At 35.1% G+C, this 10,177-nt stretch overlaps 1 non-coding gene across 1 annotated transcript; it reads left to right on the top strand.

Annotated features, from left to right (window-relative positions):
- The first annotated feature begins 242 nt into the window (after positions 1–242).
- On the top strand, positions 243–350 carry LOC112699949 (small nucleolar RNA R71). The gene has a single exon (XR_003152880.1). It is a non-coding gene; the product is annotated as a small nucleolar RNA R71 (small nucleolar RNA).
- The last annotated feature ends 9,827 nt before the right edge of the window (positions 351–10,177 follow it).

Below are 10,177 nucleotides of genomic sequence, written 5' to 3'. Positions count from 1 at the left end.
CATTCCTGCCCTGTAATCTCTGAAAACATTTAACACACATATCAAGGCATTGAATGGTAATAAGAGAAGATTAAACATATCGAAATTAAGACCAAAGAAGCATGTTTTCAATCATAGCACAAAATCAGGAAGGAAAACGTAAACTCATGCAAATCATATGAATAAGTGTATGAAAGATTGATAAAATCCACTCAATTGAGCACAAGATAAACCATAAAATAGTGGTTTATCATCCATTCTAAAAGCATGTCAGAAGGACACCTTCTGATCAATTGCTTGTATCTTTCCCAAGCTTCGTAGAGGGATTCACCTTCCTTCTGTTTGAAGATTTGAAATTCCACTCTAAGCTTATTCATCTTTTAAGGTGGAAAGAATTTAGCCAAGAAGGCATTGACCATCTTTTCCCAAGAGTTCAGGCTGTCTCTAGGTTGTGAGTTCAACCATATACTAGCTCTGTCTCTTACAGCAAAAGGGAACAGCAAAAGTCTGTAGACCTCGGGATCAACTCCATTGGTCTTAACAGTGTCACAGATTTGCAAAAATTCAGCCAAGAACTGATGAGGATCTTCCAATGGAAGTCCATGAAACTTGCAATTCTGTTGCATCAGAGAAACTAATTAAGACTTAAGCTTAAAGTTATTTGCTCCAATGGCAGGAATAGAGATGCTTCTCCTATAGAAGTCGGGAGTTGGTGCAGTAAAGTCACCAAGCACCTTCCTTGCGGTGTTGGCATTGTTGTTATTTTTGGCTGCCATGTCTTTTTTTTTTCGAAAATTCCCGTCAGGTCCTCTCTAGAGAGTTGTGCTTTAGCTTCTCTTAGCTTCCTCTTCAGAGTCCTTTCAGGTTTAGGATCAGCTTCAACAAGAATGCCTTTATCTTTGTTCCTACTCATATGAAAGAGAAGAAAACAAAGAAAGTATGGAATCCCCTATGTCACAGTATAGAGATTCATTGATGTGTTAGAGGAAAAGAAGAATAGAAAGATGAGGTAGATAGAGAAGATTTCGAACATATAAAGAAGGAGAGAGTCCGAATTATTAAAGGAGGATAAGTGTTAGTGATTAAATAGAAAGAGATGGGAGAGAGAGAATTTTCAAATTTTTTTTGAAATAAAAAGAGATTGGAATTTAAAACAATTATTTAATCAAAAAGAATTTTGAAAAAGAGGTTAGTAATTTTCGAAAATTGAGAAGTGAAAAAGTAGTTAGATGGTTTTGAAAAAGATAAGAAGTAGTAAGTTTTGAAAAGATAAGAAGTTAGAAAAAGATTTTGAAATTAAAATTTGAAAAAAGATATGATTTGAAAAAGATTTGATTTAGAAAAAGATTTTGAAATTAAAATTTGAAAAAATATATGATTTGAAAAAGATTTGATTGAAAAAGATACGTTTAAAAAGATATGATTGAAAAAAAATTAAAAAAAGATTTGATTTTTAAAAATTGATGACTTGACTAACAAGAAATTAAAAGATATGATTCTAAAATTCAAATATTAAACCTTTCTTAACAAGAAAGTAACAAACTTGAAATTTTTGAATCACAAGATTAATTGTTAGCAAGGATTTTTGAAAATATTAAAAGAAAAATGAAAAATATTTGATTTTGAAAAAGATATGATTCATAAGAGAGGATATGAAAAAGAGAAGATTTTGAAAAATTAGTTTTAAAACTTGAAAAATTGAAAAAGATTTGAATTGAAAATGAAATTACCTCCTTGGTATCATCCTGGCGTTAAATGCCCAGAATGGTATCCATTCTGGCGTTTAACGCCCACTTGGCTACCTCCTTGGGCATTAAATGCCCAGCCAGGGGTTTAAACACCAGAAATCCTTCCTTACTGGGTGTTTTGAACGCCCATCTTTTTCTCTGTAATTCATCTGCTTATGTTCTGAATCTTCAATTCTCTGTATTATTGACTTGAAAAGACATAATTTTGAAAATTTTTTTGAGTTTTTAATGAAGAAAGAGAAAAACAACAGAATGAAATTAAACATGAAAAGGTAAAATCAAAACAAGGAATGCATGTAAGAACACTTTGAATGTCAAGATGAACATCAAGAATACTATGAAGATCATGATGAACATCAAGAACCTATTTTTGAAAAATTTTTAAGAAAAGAAAAACATACAAGACACCAAACTTAGAAATTTTCATACTAGAGACACTAACAAATTGAGAATGCACATGAGAAACAACAAAAGACACAAAACAGGAGAGTTTAAAGATCAGAACAAGGAAAATCATCAAGAACAACTTGAAGATCAATGAAGAACATAATGCATGAATTTTCGAGAATTGCTAGAAAAATAAAAACATGCAATTGACACCAAACTTAAAATTTGACTCTAGACTCAAACAAGAAACACAAATTTTTTTTTTGGTTTTATGATTTTATGAATTTTTTTATTTTTCAAAAATTATTTTGAAAAAGAAAATAAGAATCTCAAAATTTTTAATAAGAATTCTAGGAATCATGCAATGTTAGTCTAAAGCTTCAGTCTAAAAGGATTAGACATGGCTAACCAAGCTTCAGCAGGACATTACATACAATAGTCAAATTGATGGGAATCAACTAGCTCCTGTGATAATAAAAGGATCATCTGAAACTCTAGAATTCATTCTTAAAATTCTGAAGAACAAAATAAATAAAAAAAAGAAAATTACCTAATCTGAGCAACAAGATGAACCGAAAGTTGTCCAAACTCGAACAATCCCCGACAATGGCACCAAAAACTTGGTACACGAAATCGTGATTCTCACACTTCTTCACAACTCCGTGCAGCTGACCAGTAAGTGCACTGGGTCGTCCAAGTAATACCTTACGTGAGTAAGGGTCGATCCCACGGAGATTGTCGGCTTGAAGCAAGCTATGGTCATCTTGTAAATCTCATTCAGGCAGATCCAAAATGGTTATAGGGTTTTGATAATTAAAAGATGAATAAGACATAAAATAAGATAGAGATACTTATGTAATTCATTGGTGGGAATTTCAGATAAGTGTATAGAGATGCTTTGTTCCTCCTGAATCTCTGCTTTCCTACTGCCTTCATCCAGTCAAGCATACTCCCTTCCATGGCAAGCTGTATGTTGGGGGATCACCGTTGTCAATGGCTACCATCCATCCTCTTAGTGAAACTGGTCTGGCTACGGGTCACGTAGGGCTAATCATCTCGTGTCAGAATAAGATCCAATAATCCTTTTGCTCACTGTCCCTGTGCCCAGCACTCGCGAGTTTGAAGTTCGTCACAGTCATCCCATTCCAGTTCCTACTCGGAATACCACAGACAAGGTTTAGACTTTCTAGATCTCAAGAATGCTGCAAATTGATTCTAGCTTATACCACGAAGACTCTGATCTCACGGAATGGAAGGCTCTATTGTCAGGAGAGGCAATCATGCATCGTGGACAAGCAGGCCAAGAGACACACACTCAAGCTATTGCAAATAGAACGGAAGTGGTTGTCAGGCACGCGTTCATAAGTGAGAATGATGATGAGTGTCACGGATCATCACATTCATCAGGTTGAAGTACGAGTGAATATCTTAGAATAAGAATAAGCTTGAATTGAATAGAAGAACAATAGTACTTTGCATTAATTCATAAGGAGCAGCAGAGCTCCACACCTTAATCTATGAGGTGTAGAAACTCCACCGTTGAAAATACATAAGTGATAATGGTGTTCATTGGTTTCGGCCCCAGAGGGGGAACCAGAATAACCAATACGACTAATACAATAGAGAAAAGTTCTATTAATAATAAACTAGTAACCTAGGGTTTACAGATATAAGTAAATGATGCAGAAATCCACTTCCGGGGCCCACTTGGTGTGTGCTTGGGCTAAGAATTGAAGCTTTCACATGCATAGGCTTTTATTGGAGTTAAACACCAACTCTGGTGCCAGTTTGGGCGTTTAACTCCAGCTTTTATTCCAGTTCTGGCGTTTAACGCCAGAAAAGGGTCTCTGACCGGCGTTTTGAGGCCAATTTGGGCCATCAATTCTCGTTCAAAGTATGAACTATTATACATTGTTGGAAAGCCCAAGATGTCTACTTTCCAACGCAATTGAGAGCGCACCAATTGCGCTTCATTAGCTCCAAAAAATCTATTTCAAGTGCAGGGAGGGCAGAATCCAACAGCATCTGCAGTCCTTTTTCAGCCTCTGAATCTGATTTTTGCTCAGGTTCCTCAATTCCTACCAGAAATTACCTGTAATCACAGAAAATATACAAACTCATAGTAAAGTCCAGAAATGTGATTTTTGCATAAAAACTAATAATTATATACTAAAAACTAACTAAATCATACTAAAAACTACCTAAAAATAATGCCAAAAAGCGTATAAATTATTTGTTCATCAATGACCAGGGAGCATTGACGTACGCGCATGACTCACGAGAGCGCACAAAATGGAGAAAGTCGTAGTGATGCGTACGCGTGCCTAACTCGTACGCGTGGATTGGAGTCTGCACGAATGACACGGACGCATGGACGGCGCGGACGCGTGACAAGGAAAATCTCTGAATGACGCACACGCGTGACCGACGTGTACGCGTGACATACGCGATCTACAGAAATAACAGAAAACACTGGGGGCGATTTTGGGCCGCGTTTTGACCCAGTTTTTGGTCTAGAAACACAGAATAAAGCCAGGGAACACGCAGAGACTCTACACACATCAGCACATTCTCATTTGGATAGTTTTAGGATTTTAGATCTGTATCTAGAGAAGAACTACTCTTCCTCTAGGTTCTCTTTACATTCATAGTTTGTTAGTTTTATGCTTTTTGCTTTGGATATTGAAGAGTCATCACCTCCGTTGATGACACTATTCTAGTTTGTTTCCTTACTTGCTCTTTTATTTATTCCATATTCTTAATCCTTGTTTAAAGTGGTAATTGGATTATTTTCATGGATTGTTGATACAAAGGATTACTTTTATTTTTAATTAATTTTTAGTCTCTATTTTATTTAATTTATTATGTCTTCTTCTTATATTTTTTTGAGTATTATGTTCATGTCAATGGAGTAAATTCCCTACTTGACATGGGGGTTGATTAAAAGGAGACACTTGAGTTGGAAGGCTTAAGTGAAGATTAAACTGGAAGTTGTTGGCTAGTTCTGTATTTACTAATGCTAGACCTTCTCAAGGGAGAGGACTAGGATTTGTGAATAAAAGTCAGCTCAATCACTTGACCTTCCTTTATTTAGTAAGGGTTAACTAAGTGAAAACAACAACCTTTTTAATACTACACCTAAGAGATCCCAACAAGGATAGAACTTCCAATTGATCATTCCCCAAGTCAAGGCTTTTTTCATTTAGAATATTAATAATCATTTTTAGTTTTTATTTACAACTATTTAATTGCTCATTATCCAAACTCAAACTCTCTTGAAACCCCCTAATTAATAAATTAGTATTCTCTCCGCAACTCGTTGGGAGACGACCTGGAATTCATACTCCAGTATTTTTCATTCTAATTTTGTGACAACTCTTTTAAATTGATACATGAAATCTTCCTTGGTTAAGAGATATATTTGCAACGCCGTTTTCTCTATAAACTCTTAATCGGTGATTTTCCGCCACGTCAGTACCTAAACAACCAAAACACAAAATATCACTCAAACCAAAACCCAAAATTCGAATTTTCTTAGGGCAGAAAACTGGGCAGATATTGGTGAGAAACTTACCACAATACCTAGTTAGAAGTGACGGACTCGGAAAGAGCTTTGCGTAGCCGCTGACGGCATGCAAATCGGAGCACTGTATTTCGAGTTATGGCCAATTGAAGAGAGCAGTGAATAGTGCTCCTTCTCCTTCCTCTCTCTCAATTCCCAGCTGCGTGTTTGTGTTTGATGATGAATGAGCTGAATGGGTTCATTTAATGAACTTATATATGTTGGGCTTGGGCCCAACTTGGGTATGGTCTAACCCGTTAGCGTTTTTGGCCCACTTGGCACAATTTTGGGCCAAACCTTTAAAATTAATGCCCGTTTTTAATTCTAAATGTTTTTCTAAGGTTTTCTACTATTTTTAATATTCTCGCACAGTACTAGACCGATTTAAGCAGGTACTATCGGTTAATTTAGCGATTCGTATTTTTATGCATTTTTCCGCAGAAAATTACATTTTCTAGCTCAGAAAAATTAAATCTACTGAGTCCAAAAATCATATTTAAATTTTCTAATTAATATTCTAAATTTTTTGTTCCTATTTTGAGTAGTTAATTTAATTTAATTAAGCAGTTGAGTAGTCGCAATTCTTACAAATACCGTGTAATGTAATGTAAAATCCTAGGCTATATGCCTCTAGGAATAAGTTTGAATTATGTATTTGGATAGAATTAATATGTATAGTTGATGTGTTGTTGAAATTGATATTGAATGGTGATTGTGTATTTATAAGTTATGTATTAAATTGATGAATGTTGGGTCGGAGGCCGAAAAAAAGTAAGATTGGTAAGTTGCTGATTGCATTGTATGCCGATGCATGAGTTTGAATGAAAATTTTGATATTGAGTATGTAGAATTTTGGGTAATGATTGTTGGGATAATGGAATTGAGGATTTGAGATTTGAAGTTGATGATTTTGAGTTGAAATGTGGGAATGGAGTAGGTTTGGGTTTGGTTGATTGTGGATGTGTGAATTGAAGTGGTTTGGAGTTATTTTGTTGAGTGAACTACAAATTCGGCCCCTGACCATTTTTCAAAATGACGTGACCCCTCAAGATATAAAAACGATCAACTTCGGTCCCTATTTTCTACTTCCGTGACACAACGCGATCCTATGCCAATTTTATGATCATATGCCAATTTTATTTGATCATATGCCAATTTTATTTGAAAAGAAGCTAAGTAAAAGAAACTGTTGTATTAATAACAAAATCACCAAGAGCTAAAGCTGTCACCAATAGGGGCTTCTTGGTGAGGCATTAACACAAACAGTTAGAGAGCATTGAAAACAAAGAACCAAAGCAATTACATGAACAAAACAAAACAAAGGAAAATGTCTAATCTAGGTACTCAACCAACCGGTAGTTTGTTAATCACAATTAATCCCCGGCAACGGGGCCATAAACTTGATGCACGGAAAATTCGTCTCGTAACAAATTTCCTTCGGCAAGTATACCGAATTGTCGTCAAGTAAAACTCACAATAGAGTGAGGTCGAATCCCACAGAGATTAACGGATTAAGCAATCAATGGTTAATTGATTATCCTAGTTAGACAAATCAGATTGGAGTGATAAGGAACAAGGAAACGTAAATGGCATAAAAATAAAGAAAGCAATAAAGTGCAGAAAAGTAAAATGGCAAGAAAAGTAAATGTAAGAACTAAAAATAAAATGAACATTGGGATCAAGAGATATTGCGATCCTCCGGATCAAGTTCATTCTCATCTTCTTCCTCAATCAATGCATTCATTGATCTCCTTGGCAATCTTAAGTGATTGGATTCCAATTCCTTGGTAATTCAATCTCTCGAATCTTGATCAATAGCCAATTCCTTGGTCAATTGCTCATGAGAAGAGATGAAGTATGGTCACTGATTATACCACATGCATTCCCAAATTAAGTGTTGGTAGGATTATAGTCACGTATCCATCCAAACCCAATTTGGTCCAGCATGAGAAAGCATTTCTAGCATGATCTCTTCATTCCTCTTCCAAGGTTCAGAAGAGATCCAAGTATAAATAGCTTCTTTTCCAAGATAACTACCCAATTGGATGAAGATCGAAAGCTCTTTAGTAAAATCAAGAGAAAAGAAAGAAGAAGAAGAATAAGAACCACAATTGATCTATTGAATCACAATAGAGCTCTCTAACCCAATGAAAAGAGTTAGTTGATCATTGCTCTACCCAAAATAGAAAAGAAAGAAGGTGCAGAAAAATAAAGATAAAGATTAAACTGAAATTGGAACTTCAAAATTCATAAATGGAAGGTACAAAGAAAAGAAACTACTCCTAAGGAAGAAAAGAAGAGAAAAGGAAGAAGAGTGGTTGAGGGGAGGGGTCCGAAGACCCACTCCCCTTGGAGTGTGCCAATTCACAGAAATTTGAATTGGTCTTCACTCTCTCCCCCTTCCTTCAATTCTATGTTTCCGTCCCCCTTTGAATGTAAAGACTAAGGCCTTTATATAGGCTCTCCTAAATTACAAAATGAAATTAAAAGCAAATTACAATTAAATGAAAATTCCTATTCTAGATGCTTCTTGTGGCCTTGATTGGTTGACAATTGTGGGCTTGCTTGCTTGAGCTTTGAAGTGGACTTGAGAGAGAAGTGAATCAAGTTGAGGTCCAGGTGCAACGTTAGTACTGTCGTTAGCCACACTAACGCTACAAGTGTGGCGTTAGTGCCAAAGTTATTGTGGCTAACGTTGCACTTGTTACCAATTGGTATTTTTGGGGATTAAAAGATGCCTCTTGTTTGTGCTCCAATTGCATGCCCACTATTGAGTATTATATATCATTGAAAATCTCTGAATGTCAGCTTTCTAACGCAACTGGAATCACCTCAATTGGATCTCTGTAACTCAAGTTACGCTCCTTTGAAGTGGACATGGTCGCTGGCATAGTCGCTAGCGTTAATGGAAAACGTGAGTCCCGATAACGCTAGCGACCAGGGGCTTAATATTTCCAAGTTCTGGAGCTCAAAATCAATGTCCACCCCAAACAATTATATATTGTTAGAAAACTCTAGATGTCTACTTTCCAACGCCGTTGGAAGCGTATCATTTGGAGCTCTACAACTCGAGTTACACTTCTTGGAAGGTGAAGAGGTCAGTTGGCCTTACTACAGGTTGATACCATGTTCATCTTTGCACTTTCAGGGCAGGTTTTCTCCCTAAAATTTATTGTCAATCATGTAGTGCCATATATTCTTGGAAAGCTCTAGAATCCTACTTTCCAATGCCACTGGAATCATCTCATTTGGAGCTTTGTGGCTCAAGTTATGCGTGTTTGAAGAAGGCATGGTCAGGCTGCCAGGTGGGACTTTTACCCACGTTAACTACCACGTTAACTTAGTTAACGTGGCTGTTAATGTGGGTCTTTTTGCACCTTCGCAAACGTTAGTGGCACTCACTCTTTCCACTAACGTTGGCCCTTCTTCAAAGTTAATGCCATTAACGTTTCCACTAACGTTCCAACTTTCCTTCCTTCCACGTTAGTGCCTACGTTAGTAGCACTAACGTAGCCACTAACGTGGCTCTTCTCTGCTTCTTTTGGCCAGAAATCAAACAAACGAAGTGCATCAAGGTAACATACAAGATGATCTTTAGATACTAAGTGTGCTAATAATACTCAAAATCAAAACTTCACTTAGTGTGATCTATTTTATCATATTTACCCTGTATATTAGCTAAAATTCACCTATGCTTGAGATTTTGTTTCATGCAGAGATTTTTCATGCTATTACTCATATATTGACAATATTTGTATGAAAACTAAACAGAAATCTACTGAAATGACTACTAAAAGTAGGCAATGATGCACGCGCATCAATATATATATATAAAGTGTACGTAAAAATTTATTTAATCCACTTTATTCTTATATGATAAATCTTCATCGATCTCTAGCCTTATAACAATCTATATTATTAATAGATTAATAATATTATTGATGCTTTGAGTTTGTTAAGTTTATAAATGGTCTCTATAATGTGTGTGTGTGTGTTTGTGTTTGTTTTAGTGCAAAGATGTCAAATAGAATTATTAATTTAGTTTAAAGAGATAAAAAATAAATTTTTTATTACTCAAAAAACATTACTATATATCAAATAATGCATTCATTAAGTTTTATTTTATTGTGAAAATTGTCTAGATCATAATACTAATAGTATATCATAGGGTTATTATTATTAATGTATTAATCGTATTTTAATATTTATTATTTATATATTTGAGAATTATTTATTTAGTTTTATGATAAATGATGTCTTTAAATTTGAATAATTTATTAATTAATTTGTACTTATTATACCATATGTTCAATCATTTATTAAAAAAATATTAATATAATGATAAAAATAATTTAAAAAAGATATTATTTATAGAACAAGGACAAATAAACTCCTAACTAATTTGAATTTAGAGACAATTAGGCCGCTGCCCATTTTTGCACTTGACAAGTTAGCATTTTCCGTTCAAAGTTGACAGAAAAACACCCATAGGGACTGTGTT

This window comes from Arachis hypogaea, chromosome 6 (genome assembly GCF_003086295.3).
Source record: "Arachis hypogaea cultivar Tifrunner chromosome 6, arahy.Tifrunner.gnm2.J5K5, whole genome shotgun sequence".
In the NCBI taxonomy this organism is placed as follows: domain Eukaryota; kingdom Viridiplantae; phylum Streptophyta; class Magnoliopsida; order Fabales; family Fabaceae; genus Arachis; species Arachis hypogaea.
The sequence above is the reverse complement of the archived record's forward strand: the minus strand, read 5'-3'. Positions and strand labels throughout refer to the sequence as shown.